At 39.9% G+C, this 14160-nt stretch overlaps 1 non-coding gene across 1 annotated transcript; it reads left to right on the top strand.

The window, feature by feature from the left end:
• Nucleotides 1-12043: 12043 nt before the first annotated feature.
• LOC127134007 (small nucleolar RNA R71) lies at nt 12044-12150 on the top strand. Its single transcript, XR_007807790.1, has one exon. It is a non-coding gene; the product is annotated as a small nucleolar RNA R71 (small nucleolar RNA).
• Nucleotides 12151-14160: the final 2010 nt, after the last annotated feature.

The raw sequence follows: 14160 nt of genomic DNA, 5'->3' as shown, positions 1-14160 counted from the left end.
AAGGGGTGAGAATTACATTATTAAATAATAATATAACGACAGAAATATAAACATAAATATATTTCACATATGCCAACACAGCTCATCATAATCATCATAATCAACATACTCATGAACATCAACAAAACAACATATCAAATGCAATGCACACACCCATGCATGACTCAACACGACTCGGTATACCCATTTTGTGACCAACTACAGGATCACCACTCCCAGATTCATCACCATAGAATCCGAGTTCCCCGCAAGGAACCAAGCCTCTCCACAAGCCCGGAGTCAACAACATCATTGGAACTCAGTCCGTTCATCACTAGGCATCGGCCTTTCATGAATGCATGCACACCAAACATGCATCATAATCAACATAGCAACAACAGCATCATATAGTCATGTTATCATCATCATTAATAGCATGACATACAACTCAACAAAACAACAACAACATTACAACGATATCACATCTGGGAGTTTAAAACGTGAAAGCTGTCCGTCAAACTGATATGGCGAACGCCATTAGGCTAATGGCAAACGCCATTAGCGTTAAACGCTCTTATTCTGGAAAAACTGTCCGTCAAACTGATATGGCGAACACCATTAGGCTAATGGCGAACGCCATTAGCGTTAAACGCTCTTATTCTGGAAAAAAAGCCCAAATGGCGAACGCCAAAGGCATAATGGCGAACGTCATTTGGCTGTTATGTGCATAAATAAGATTTTAAGTGCGGAAACAGTGGACGCGCGGGCTTCTAAGCATATAACTCAACAAAACTCACAGATCGGAGAATTTCCATCAAAACCCCAAACTTTCCCAATCTCCCTAAAATCCCCAAAATCCATCAACAATCCAACATATATCATGAATTTGCTCGCATATTATCGTTTAATAAGGTTCAGACCCCTTACCTCTTTGGATTGAAGGAAGTTCTGAGCAATCTTTGGCCTTTTCCTCTTCCTTCTCTTTCTCTTCAGCGTTTCTCCCTTTCTCTGACTCTGAGGCAAAAATACGTGAAAACACTCTGAGTTCTCACCTTGGCCTCTTTTATCCACTTCCACTTTTACCCTTCCACTCTTCATATTCCATTTATTTTATTTATTTAATTATTATTAAAATAAATAACATCTATAATAATAATAATAATTCTCAATATTATTTAATAATTCATTTTACCTTCAAATAATCATATTAAAATAATATTTAAATTAATCTAACAATATTCTGGGTGTTACAACAGGGACCGATGGTCAAACTAATGCTACTGACGTTACTATGTTTAGCTAAGGGAATGATTTTTAGAAATTTGTTTGAAGAAAATTAAATCTAAGGGAAGTTGAGTTTTAAGAAAATATTAATAGGAGGGTATCAGTATGCAACACATTAATCGTCAGGGATTCGATAAATCATCGGTATATAATTTAAGTACCAAATATCTTTCAGTAGAAAATACTTAGTTAAAAGGCTTTATCTCACACTCTCGTGATTGTTGATTCGAACTATACCTTTAAGTCAGAATGTACGCTCTCGCTGTCCCATTTGAAGTTAAAAATACTTTTTGAAAATAGATAAGTTCTAATTGCTTTTAAAGTGCTCTCGCTGTTTTTAAAATCAATGCATAGTTTTTACTATCCAATTCAACCCTCACGCTCTCGCGATTGTCGGTTCTCACCTTAGTTAATTTCCCACTCTCGTGGCAAAATCGTATTAAATAGCTTCTCACTCTTGTGACAAAGTTAATTAAATTTAAATTAAAAACCACAGCCAAAAAGATTGTTTGAGACAAGAAGTTTTTCATTGATTATTATTAAATCCCGTCTAATTAAATTGTTACATACCGATACCGGTAGTTTAGCCAGACATGTCAAATAACGCAAACACAGACGAACATAAACAGATTAACAATACAGCAAACATAATTATAATAATAAAAAAGCAATCACAATAATAATTGAATAAAAACCTGGAAATTGGATTAATAGGATATGCTGAATCTTGAAGTACTTGAGCAGTCCTCCACAGGTCGGTAGGATTCTGCTTCTTCGAAATTATTGCTTAAACTAAATTAAATAAAATTGTAGTAGTTCCCCAGTGTAGGAAACTACTACTTTGACTAAATGAAAAACGGAAAGGGAAAGGGAAAATTGGAAATGCTAAATGGAACGGTAACTAAATTGCGGTAGAGGAAACAATGTTGTTGAAGAATAATAATACTAGAAAGCTGAATTGCTGTAGAAAATGAATTGCAGAGAAAAATTAAGCGTCCTCTTCATTTCCAACATCTGTCTTTTTATATCCCCCGGTAGGTCATGGCAGTTGAGAGAAACAAGGATGACTTGGTTGAGTGGGGAATCCACGGGAAAGTGGTTGTGGAACGATAATTTAGGCACGTTGGCTCACTTCTGTTGACTGTTTCAAGGCGCTGATTTTGGCCGCATGAAATTCGTCATGGGCCTGTAACGGCCGTCACAGGCTGGGCGTGTCGGTCGCTACATGTTTTGTGACAGTCGTCACATCCACAATTTTTGTGTCGTCTGTTTTCCTATTTTTCTGCTGCTTTCTCATCTGTTTCTTCTTCTTTTCCTTCCTTTTCTACACTTTGCTCAATTAGGCATGGGGATTGAAATACCTGCAAAAATAACTCGAACACTTGCAAAATAATCGGAATATAAATGAAAGTGGTACGATTTTTTAGTGTAAATCAAGGCAAATATACGATGTATTTTCGCATTATCAAACTCCCCTAAACTTGAATCTTTGCTTGTCCTCAAGCAAATAAAATTTGAAAACACTAGTTAAACGTGAATACATTTCCAATTCGTACGTGGTTGTTAGGTACTTTGTTAAGATGGAAGATACTCAAGTAAAACACTAAAGATACAGTGACGACACAAGCAACGTAGATCTCTCCTTTGTACAAGCCAGTTTGAATCATGCTATTATAGCTCAACCTAGTGTTTCTCGTTCCTATTTCACCCTGTTTCATTCTAGCGCAGTCACATTAAGCCCTTTGCCTTCACACGCACTTAGTGAAGTAGCCGGTTAGTGACTTTGATCCTTTTCTTAGCACGGGGTCTGGTACACTAGTGTGGTACCCCTTTATGTATCCCCTTTGAAGGTTATGGGGGATCAAACTGCAGTTCGCCCTACTGAGTCCAGTACCAGGTACCTCTGAACCAACCAGCCGGGTTTCGTGTTCCTTCCTTTTGTATATCTTGCAACCGTTTGTATGGTTCATTTATCAATTTCTCGATAGCAAAAGTATGAAGGATCTTCTTAATTTGTAGGCATCAATCACTTATATTCATCGGCTCTTCACATGGTTTGTGCTTATGACGGTGTTGACTGCTAGTATTAACTACTAGGGGTTAATCTAGGACAGAGACTTAAGGTATCGGTATAATGGGTATTCAAACTGATCTCGCAGAAGTGAGGGATCTACGGTGTCGGGACGATATCAATCTTGTTAGATTTTTCTCAGTTTCCTAACAGAACCTTTGTAAGACAACCTATATACTCGTAGGGTATGCATTTAATCTTAAGGACAAAAAATTTGTTATGTCAAATTAGTTATAAATGAATGAACGATGGTAACGATTAAATAAAGACAAAGAATTTTTTTTTGTTATGGCTAAAAATAGAAACAAGTAAAGGAAAGATAAGGATTTCCTCCCACATTTAAATAAAGCATTGTCCTCAATGCAACAATATAAAGAAAAAGGGAAGAAACACGAAGATCACTACTCGTCGTCACGACGTTGGCCTCTGCGTGCTCTGGCTCTTGCTCGTGCATGCTCACTTCTTCCTTGCTGGGTAGGATCCAACCCTACGTGCTAAGTGTACTCCTGGATGGCATCAACGCGATGTGTTAGGGCACTCATCTCTTCGGAAAGCTCTGCCATCCCCTGGTTGTGCCAGTTTGCATAGTCGTGATGATCCCTCTGTATCTGCTAGATTGTTTGCATCATTTCTGTCTGGCGTTCCTCTATCCTCTGGTTGTGTCGCAACATCTCAGGGTAGATGTCTTCCATGGTGGCGGATCGTCGCTCATTTCTTCGCTGGCCTCAGGAAGATGTCTCCGCAGCGTACTCGGGAGGTGGTTGTGGCATTTCTCGGTCAAGTTCCCCCTCGACTTCATCTGCTCCATTATTAGGATCTCCTTCATTTGCCTCAGGGGCGTTCAGATCAAAAATCCAATTTTCCATATTCTGCGGATTTGTACGGTTCCTGTTGGGCACGATGATGCTTCAAACTATCTTGTTTCTAACCACAGGATGATACTTTTCGTCGTCTCTGGCCTTGATGAGGTGTGAAGAACTGTAGTAGTCGATGTCGAGGAACTCGGCTGGCAAGGCTGGCAAGTCGGCAAGCCTATCCCCCAGATTCAGGCCTAGCGCTATGGAGGTGATGATTCCCCCAAAATAGAACGCCTGGGTGCCTCTCATGCATGCAGCCTGTATGTTGGCCAATAGGAATGGGGTGCCATTGAACAAGATCGGGCTGAACACACCGTGAAGAAAGAAGAGTTCCTTAGAGTTTACCTTGTCATTATTGACTCTTCCAAAAACTGTGTTCCCTAGGACTCGGTGGAAATATCTTATAGCTGGGTTATGGATGTAAGTTGCGTTGAGCGTATCCCAGCTTGTGGCGTTCATGTTTGTAAGGTTATGCCACACTCCAAATGCTATTTCTGACCATCCGTCAGGGATACAGCAGTGAACTCCCTATCCACGTCGGAAGCCAAGCATTCGTGCTATTTGAGTTTGGTTCAGGGAATACTCGGTGCCGAACATTCTGAATGTGGCGACTCCGGTGAGAAACTGAGTTGCGCCAGGGGGTAATGTAGGAGAAAGAACTCAGGAATTCCAAGGTCAGCGCCTCGTAAGTTGGTTGCGGTGTAGTGCAAAGTTGTGTCAAGCTGGAGTTGGTCAGCATCCAACCCACGCCATCTGAAAGGCCTAGCTCCGTCAGACATTCGTTATCAACATACCTCGTAGCTTGGACTGAACGTTGATAGAATTTGAGGTAGTTGTCTCTCTATCGCTTGTCGGCTTCTCCTTTTCTGAATACGATACCCGAGAGGTCGGGTGTAGCTCTCTCTTGACGGGTCATTAGTGTGGTTTATGAAAATATAGGTGTTGGTGGGAAAGATGGATTTCGTGAGTTATAAGGTACTCACACGTTTCTCGCTTAAAAGGATGTAAAGAAATGGTTAATGGAGAAAAGAGTGGTATGAGTGGGAGAGTAGGATGATTTGATGAGGAAGAAGAGAGGAAGTGCGCCTGTTTTTATAGGCGCTCCCTTTGAATCCGTGACGGTCGTCACAGGGGGGTTACGGTCGTCACGCATAACTGTTGTGTAATGGTCGTCTGCAACGGTCATCTATGTGTAACGGTCATCTGCATGATGTGTGACGGGTGTGGTGCATCCGTGACGGGCGTCACGCCTATGTGGTGGGCGTTACACTACATGTGACGGTCGTCACATGCACGTTCACAAATTTTTGAAGTAAATGTAGCAATAGTATAATAAAATGACCGGAAAATTGAATTTATTGTAGAAGCATAAATAAATAGCAATGTTATTAAATTAAAAGATTAAAGTTAAATGTAATATTAAAAAGAAATAATAACGATAAAAGTGCTAAATAAGAGCAATAAATAAAAGCAATAAATATGTGCTCCCTCCCCACACCAAAACATAGCAGTGTCCTCACTGCTTAATGTGAGTAGGAGAGGTCAGCGGTCAGTGAAATCAGCCACGGTTCTGTCCCAATGCAGCTACAACCTGGTTCAAGTGATCAAATTGTTCGACGGCGACATCCATTAGGCTAAGACATTAAGGCGCATGATCTTTATTTCTTCTTTCACAGTGGTAATGTCAGTATGGAAATCACCCAAACGGGTAAGAAGTATGGCAAGATTTTCTGCATAGGATGGAAGTTCCGATTCATCTATGTTATAGTAGATTGGAGGGGTTTCAGGGTCAGATTCATCAACAGGGATAGGGTCATTTAAATACTCATATATAGGCGGTGTCTTAGGAGGTGAAGGTGGATCAATTGGGTGTTCATCTAAATCATAAATCCAGTTATTTCGGTTATGAACACTTGTTCTCTCATGGTTAGGTAGGATAAATAGTTGGACAACTTCGTTATTAATTAGGTAATCAAAAGTATCCGGCCCAAGGTTTCCTATGATTCTATGGTCAAAGCAAAATTCATGGTCCATGGGTTGGATGTGTCCAAACGGTACATGCTCGTAAAGTGGGCGTCTAAGTCCAATGACATCTGCTATCATGGTTACTAGGCCGCCTATTATGGTTGGGGTGCGATTTTTCTTTGCAAGGTGAATGAATCTCTCCATCATAAATGTCACAACATTGACATGTCGACCTTGGTCGACACAAAGTAAGATGAAAAGTTCATCTCGTGACACTATGGTGTTGTTCGCTTCCTTTCCAAACAGAGTGTGGGCCAGTATTTTAGGGAAGTAGCGGATAGCAGGGTTGTGGATCATTTGGGAGTGCATCTCGTTTGGGTTAGGGTGGTAGTCTCCAGTTAAACTACCCCAAAAGTAATCTAGGTCGATGTCATCGATTAATTCCTCCTGGCGGGTAGTGAAAACAAATGGGCCATTAGGAAATCCTAGGAGGCCAGCAAGGTCTCTACGGTTATAAGTGAAGTCCATGCTAAACAGCCTAAAGTAAATCAACCCTTTGTTGAGTCTGTAACCATGCTCGGGGTTGTAAACTAGGGAGCTAAGGAATTCTAGGGTGAGTTCACGGTAAGTGACAAACCTTCTCTTAATAGTAGCATTCTCTCATCCTAGCTGGTTAAACATAAACAAGATGTTGTCTTGGATACCTAACCTATCCACGGTAGGTCCATCATAATATATGGATAAAGCCATATCCTTCTGAGCTAAATAATCATAGCGCCTTCTCTGAACTCTGCCTCTGAAAACTGTGTCTACTGGTTGCATGATGAAAGTTAGTGACTAACTAGTTATAAATTCGCCTATTAATCAGTATCCAATGTTTCTAAGTTAGTAACTAGAAGCAACAAGTATTACTGCATAGAATCAAGGAAAGCGAGCAAAAATACAGATGAAAGTCAAAGAAGGAAAATACTTAGTAACAAAGATAAAAGAAAAGGCGGGTTGTCTCCCACTAAGCAGTTTGTTTAACGTCGTAAGTTCGACAATAACGTTGCGATGTACTAGTTTTAGGGTTGAGCAAGCAGCTTTATAAGTCTTAGACTATTTGAATAAGCTTTGTTGTCAATATTATGGTAATGTTTCAATCGCTTCCCGTTTACCATAAATGGTTCACTATTCCGACCTTTGATTTCTATCGCACCGCTTTTAAGGACTTTTGTGATTTCGAAAGGGCCTGGCCACCTAGATTTAAGTTTTCCCGGAAAAAGCTTAAGTCTTGAATTAAATAGTAGTACTATGTCGTTGACATTAAACTCTTTCCTAGATATACGTTTGTCGTGCCATTTTTTGGTTCGCTCTTGTATATTCTAGCATTCTCATAGGCGTCTAGTCGAAGTTCTTCCAATTCGTGAATGTCCAAAATTCGTTTCTCACCTGCAGAACTATAATTTATATTTAGGGTCTTAATTGCCCAGTAAGATTTGTGTTCTAATTCCACATGGAGATGACATGATTTACCGTAGACTAATTTAAAGGGTGTGGTCCCTATTGGGGTTTTGTAAGTTGTTCTGTAGGCCCACGGAGCTTCGTTTAGTTTAGATAACCAGTCTTTTCTGGATATTCTGACAGTCTTTTCTAGAATCTGTTTGATCTCTCGATTCGAAACTTCGACTTGCCCACTGGTTTGTGGGTGATAAGGTGTTGCTACACGGTGTCGGACTCCATACTTCAGAAGAAGTTTTCCAAAGATATTTGATATGAAATGGGAGCCACTGTCACTAACGACTAGTTTTGGCACACTGAATCTAGGAAAGATGATGTTCTTGAACAACTTAATCACTACTCGTGTGTCATTTGTCAGAGAATCTATGGCCTCGATCCATTTTGAAACATAATCGACAGCAACGAGTATGTACTTATTACCAAAAGAAGATGGGAATGGTTCCATGACGTCAATCCCCCATACATCGAAGACTTCCACTTCTAAGATTCCTGTTTGTGGCATTTCATCGCGTCTTGAGACGTTACCAGTGTGTTGGCACCGGTCGCATTTTATAACCGCATTATGGACATCTTTCCATAGAGTAGGCCAAAAGAGGCCCGATTGTAAGATCTTAGTGCAGGTTTTTGAAGTACTTGCGTGCCCACCATAGGGAGCGGAATGGCAATGAGAGACTATGTTGTCTATTTCATCCTCAGGAACATATCGACGGAAAATACCGTTGGTACCTCTTTTGAAAAGCAGAGGTTCATCCCAGTAGTATTGTTTTAGATCATGAAAGAATTTCTTCTTTTGTTGGTAAGATAGGTCCGGTGGAAGTACTCCAGCAGCTAGGTAGTTGACAAAATCAGCATACCATGGCAGAGTTGCATTCACATGAATTTCTTCCACTGATTCTTCTATTTCGGTATCATTTATTGTTAGTTCAGACATGTCGCTTTCCATTTGGGCTATAAGTCGTTCGTAAGGGGAATCATCATTGATTGGAATTTGCTCAGGTTTATTCCCTTCGATTCGTGATAAGTGGTCTGCTACTACGTTTTTAGTGCCCTTCTTATCTTTTATCTCTAAGTCAAATTCTTGTAAGAGTAGGATCCATCTTAAAAGTCTTGGTTTGGCATCCTTCTTACTTAGGAGATATCTAATAGCGGTGTGGTCAGTATAGATAATGATTTTCGCCCCTACTAAGTAGGAACGGAATTTGACTAAGGCAGACACAACGGCTAAAAGTTCCTTTTCAGTGGTGGCGTAGTTCATTTGGGTTGGATCTAGTGTTCTACTTATGTAGTAGATAGCATGAAGTTTCTTATCCTTTCTTTTTCCTAGTATTGCGCCTACGACGTAATCACTCGCCTCACACATGATTTCGAAAGGTAATCTCCAGTCAGGTGGTTGCATGACAGGTGCGGTGATTAAAGATGTTTTTAATTTCTTGAATGTTGTTAAACATTTTTCATCAAAGATAAAATCAGCGTCTTTCTTTAATAGACTCGTAAGTGGCTTGGTAATTTTCGAGAATTCTTTGATGAAATGTCGGTAGAAACTGACTGTCCTAAAAAGCTTCATATTTCTCGTACGGTTTTTGGAGGTTGAAGATTCTCTATGATTTCAATCTTAGCTTTGTCTACTTCAATTCCTTTATCAGATACTACGTGACCTAACACGATTCCTTGTTGGACCATGAAATGGCATTTCTCCCAGTTCAAAACGAGATTCACCTTTATGCATCTTTCAAGTACCATTTCAAGGTTTGATAGACATCCTTCGAAGCTCTGCCCACAAACAGAAAAGTCGTCCATAAAGACTTCCATAATGTCGTCTATAAAATCAACGAAGATTGACATCACACATCTTTGGAATGTTGCGGGAGCGTTGCATAATCCAAATGGAATTCTTCGGTAAGCGAATGTACCATAAGGGCACGTGAAGGTTGTCTTCTCTTGGTCGTCATGATGGATTGGAATTTGAAAGAATCCTGAATAATCGTCTAGATAGCAGAAGTGGGAATGCTTAGCCAATCGTTCAAGCATTTGGTCAATGAAAGGCAGAGGAAATTGATCCTTCTGAGTGGCTTTGTTTAGTTTTTTATAATCGATGGACATTCTACTTTCGGTCACAACTCTTTGTGCTATAGATTCGCACTTCTCATTCTTAATAACTGTAACACCCCCTTTCTTGGGTACTACATGAACGGGGCTAACCCATTGACTATCGGAGATCGAGTATATGAATTCAGCATCTAGTAACTTCTTTACTTCATCCTTGACCATTGTACTTAAGATTAGGTTGATCCTTCTCTGGTGTTCTCTAGAGGTTTTACAATCTTCCTCCAGCATAATGTGATGCATACAGATAGAAGGACTTATCCCTTTTAGGTCGGCGATGTTGTATCCTAACGCAATTGGATATTTTCTTAAGACATCTAGTAACTTTTCAGTTTCCATCTGTCCCAAGTCAGTGCTGACTATTACTGGTCTTTTGAGTTCAGTGTCTAGGAATTCGTATCTTAGGTTCTTTGGTAGTGCTTTTAGTTCCAAGTCAGGTTTCTTTGGGCATGGCATGTGGTTGGGCATAAGTGCTAAGCATTCGCTTAGACTGTCATTTTGGTATGGTTCATGCCAATTATCGTCTTCAAAGATTGGAGGGATTTGGATTTTCATTATATCAGAGTATGTGGTTTCTTGCATCTCCATCTCTCTTACGCACTCGTCTATGACATCAAGTAGATAATAGGTATTGTCTATAGCTGGCGCTTGTAAGAATTGTGTCAAGATGAATTCAACCTTTTCCTCTCCAACTTCGAATGTTAGCTTACCTCTCTTTACGTCTATTATGGCTCCGGCGGTAGCTAAGAATGGCCTTCCTAATATAATAGGTGTACTGGAATCTTCTTTGATGTCCATGATTATGAAGTCTGTAGGAATGTAAAATTGTCCTACACGAACTGGGACATTCTCTAGTATACCGACAGGATATTTGATTGAGCGGTCAGCTAATTGAACATACATTTTGGTTGGTCTTAGTTCTCCCATATTGAGCCTTTTACAGATGGTTAAGGGCATTACACTAATGTTGACTCCTAGGTCGCATAGAGCTTTGTCTACGACGAATTTTCCAATGACACAGGCTATGGAGAAACTACCTTGGTCTTTTAGTTTGGGAGGCATGTTATTTTGGATTATTGCGCTACACTCAGCAGTAAGTGTAACTGTTTTGTTATCCTCGATCATTTTCTTATTGGGTAGGATCTCCTTAAGAAATTTAGCATATGAGGGCATTTGTGTGATGGCTTCTGTAAAGGGAATTGTAATGTTTAGTTGCTTCAGAAGTTCAACAAATTTCCTAAATTGCCCTGCAGTTTTAGAACTTGCGAGTCTTTGAGGATACAAAATGGGTGGTTTATAAGGTGGTGGAGGCACATAAGGTTTTTCTTTATCTTCGGCCTCTCGAGTATTATCTTCCATCTCCTTCAGTTCACTTACCTCCTCAGTTGTGGTTATGTCTGGTTTTTGGTACATGGCAGGATTTTGGAGTCTTGGATCTACGGGTCCGTCTATTTCTTTTCCACTCCTCAGTATAACGGCATTTGCATGTCCTTTTGGATTAGGTTGCGGCTGTCCAGGAAATGTTCCAGCGGGAGCGGTAGTAGATGCTTTTTGTTGAGCCACTTGTGAAATATGTGTTTCAAGCATTTTGTTGTGGGTGGCTAAGGCCTCTACTTTGCTCGCTAGTTGTTTAAGTTGCTCGCTAGTATGTATGTTTTGGTTCAAGAAGTCTTTGTTTGTCAGAGCTTGGGTAGCTATGAAGCTTTCCATCATTAATTCAAGGTTTGACTTCCTAGGCATGTTAGGAGCATTATTAGCTGGCTTTTGATATCCAGGCGGAACAACGGGTGCTTGGCCAGGTGCATACAGGGCGTTGTTATTCTTATACGAAAAGTTAGGATGGTTTTTCCAACCTGGGTTGTAGGTATTCGAATAAGGATTTCCTTGTGTGTAATTCACTTGATCGGTTGGGACTCCTGCTAATATCTGACATTCTGGTGCATTGTGTCCAGGGGTTCCACATAACTCACAGTTTGGAGTCACGGCAACCACAGTGGCTACGGGTGGTATGGTCAAGTTCTCTAACTTTTGAACAAGGGCATCTACCTTAGCATGGACATGGTCAAGGCTACTGATTTCATATATTCCACTTTTTGTTTGGGACTTTTCTACTGGAGTTCTTTCACCTCCCCATTGGCAATGGTTTTGGGCCATGTTTTCAACGAGTTGATAGGCTTTGTTGTATGGCTTGTCCATAAGTGCCCCGCTTGCGGCAACGTCTACTGTCAGTCTTGTGTTATACAGAAGCCCATTGTAAAATGTGTGAATGATCACCCAGTCTTCGAGACTGTGATGTGGACATATCCTCATCATGTCTTTGTATCTCTCCCACCCGTCGTAGAGAGATTCTACATCTTTTTGTCGAAATCCGTTGATTTGAGCTCTCAGCATAGCAGTTTTGCTCAGCGGAAAATATCGGGATAAGAAAATGTTCTTCAGTTCTTCCCATGTTGTAACTGAGTTGGATGGCAAGGATTGCAACCAAGCCCAAGCTATGTCTCTTAGTGAGAAAGGAAAAAGGCGTAGTCTTATCGCATCTTGAGATACACCATTCGCCTTCACAGTGTCTGCGTACTGCACAAACTTGGTCAAATGTTCATTAGGGTCGTCCATAGGATTTCCAGCAAATTGATGTTGTTGGACGACTGATAATAATAAGGGTTTCAGCTTGAAATCGTTTCGATTGATAGAAGGGAACAATGTTGTTGTGAGGTTCTTGTTGGGACGGGGTAGCATAGAACTTAAGAGGACGATTTTGTGGTCCTACTTCAGCCATGGTTGGTTTTTCTACTGGTTCAGCAGTATGAAAGAAGATATAGGGAATATAGTACCTTTGTTGGTACTCTAGTATTCGACTTCTTATATATAAGAAGCGCTCTAATTCAGCGATTGGCGGTGCTAAGTTATCGCCTTATGAGCGAGTACTTGGCATACAATAGGGGCATACAATCACATGCTCATAAAAGTTGAATTACCTCTCACTCCAAACATCAAAGTTGAAGTAGACATCTTGAATTTGATTGTGAAACTTGTAAATCTTTCATATCATAAAAATTGAGCAAGTTATGACCTTGGGAAGTTGACTTCCAAATTAGGGTTCAGACAAAATGACCTATAATGTTTCAACATAGAAAATGACTTTCAAAACAAATTGGCTCTAGGTCTCAACATGAAAGTTGTTTGGAATGTCATTTAGAGTAAAGTTTCTTTTGGAATCATTTTCATATGGTGAAAATTGTTGGAGATAGGATCTAGGGAGACCCAGTTTTAATAAGATGAATTCATCTGGCCAACCACCATCAACCAACTTGCTAACATTCAATTCTCTTGACTTTTTAGGCTCATGGTAGATCATATATGCATAAGATTATGAATTTTGAAGTGTCCCTTGAGAAATTTGATCAATTGGTGAGATAGCTTGTTGGAGAAGTTACTCAAGATACCCAGTCAAACTAGGGTTTCCAAGGCAAATCACCTTCAAAATCTTGAAGAAAACATGATCAATATGACATGTAGAGATCATTGGGACTCATGTATGATGCTTTGAGACATTTTGAATCAATCCTTGGTTGTGCTCTTAGCCATGAGGGTCTCAAACCCTAGATGTGAACTTGATAGATCAATGGTGATCATGCCCTACCTACAAAAGAGTTAGGTAAATGCAAAGACATATTTTTGGTATTTTGGTTAGTAAAATGATAATATATAAGTATGATACAATCACATGGTGCTTCGTGATCTCTCCTAAAACAAACCCAATGAAAGAGGGGTAAGGAGGATGCCAAAGTGTGATCCCAATGCTAATGCATATGATGAAATTGCATGAGGGATCTTTGGGTCAAAATAAGGGTCTTACAACTGCCCCTATTTAAGGATATTCTAACTGAGGAGGTGAAGGGTAAAATCTTTGTATCGACTCAGTAGAATGGGCTTAAATAAAAACATAGAAACAAATTTTGGTCCCTAAGAGACCTCATGATGCATATGATATGTATGTAAAAAGAAAATTCTCTGTGGGTAAATGTTGCCACAAAGGAAAAGAAATCGGAGAGATCGAAGATCCGCAGGAGTAGAATGTTGATACGTCTCGTGACTGTATATAGAATATAGTTTATCGGGTACTTGACTGCAAGTGCACAGTCCAGTCGTTTTAGTTTTAAAAGATATCAAACCCACAGGGACCGATGGTCAAACTAATGCTACTGACGTTACTATGTTTAGCTAAGGGAATGATTTTTAGAAGTTTGGTTGAAGAAAATTAAATCTAAGGGAAGTTGAGTTTTAAGAAAATATTAATATGAGGATATCGGTATGCAATGCATTAATCGTCAGGGATTCGATAAATCATCGGTATATAATTTAAGTACCAAATATCTTTCAGTAGAAAATACTTATTTAAAA

This window comes from Lathyrus oleraceus, chromosome 3, assembly GCF_024323335.1.
Source record: "Lathyrus oleraceus cultivar Zhongwan6 chromosome 3, CAAS_Psat_ZW6_1.0, whole genome shotgun sequence".
NCBI classification, from domain to species: domain Eukaryota; kingdom Viridiplantae; phylum Streptophyta; class Magnoliopsida; order Fabales; family Fabaceae; genus Lathyrus; species Lathyrus oleraceus.
This window is presented reverse-complemented; position numbering and strand designations above follow the sequence as displayed.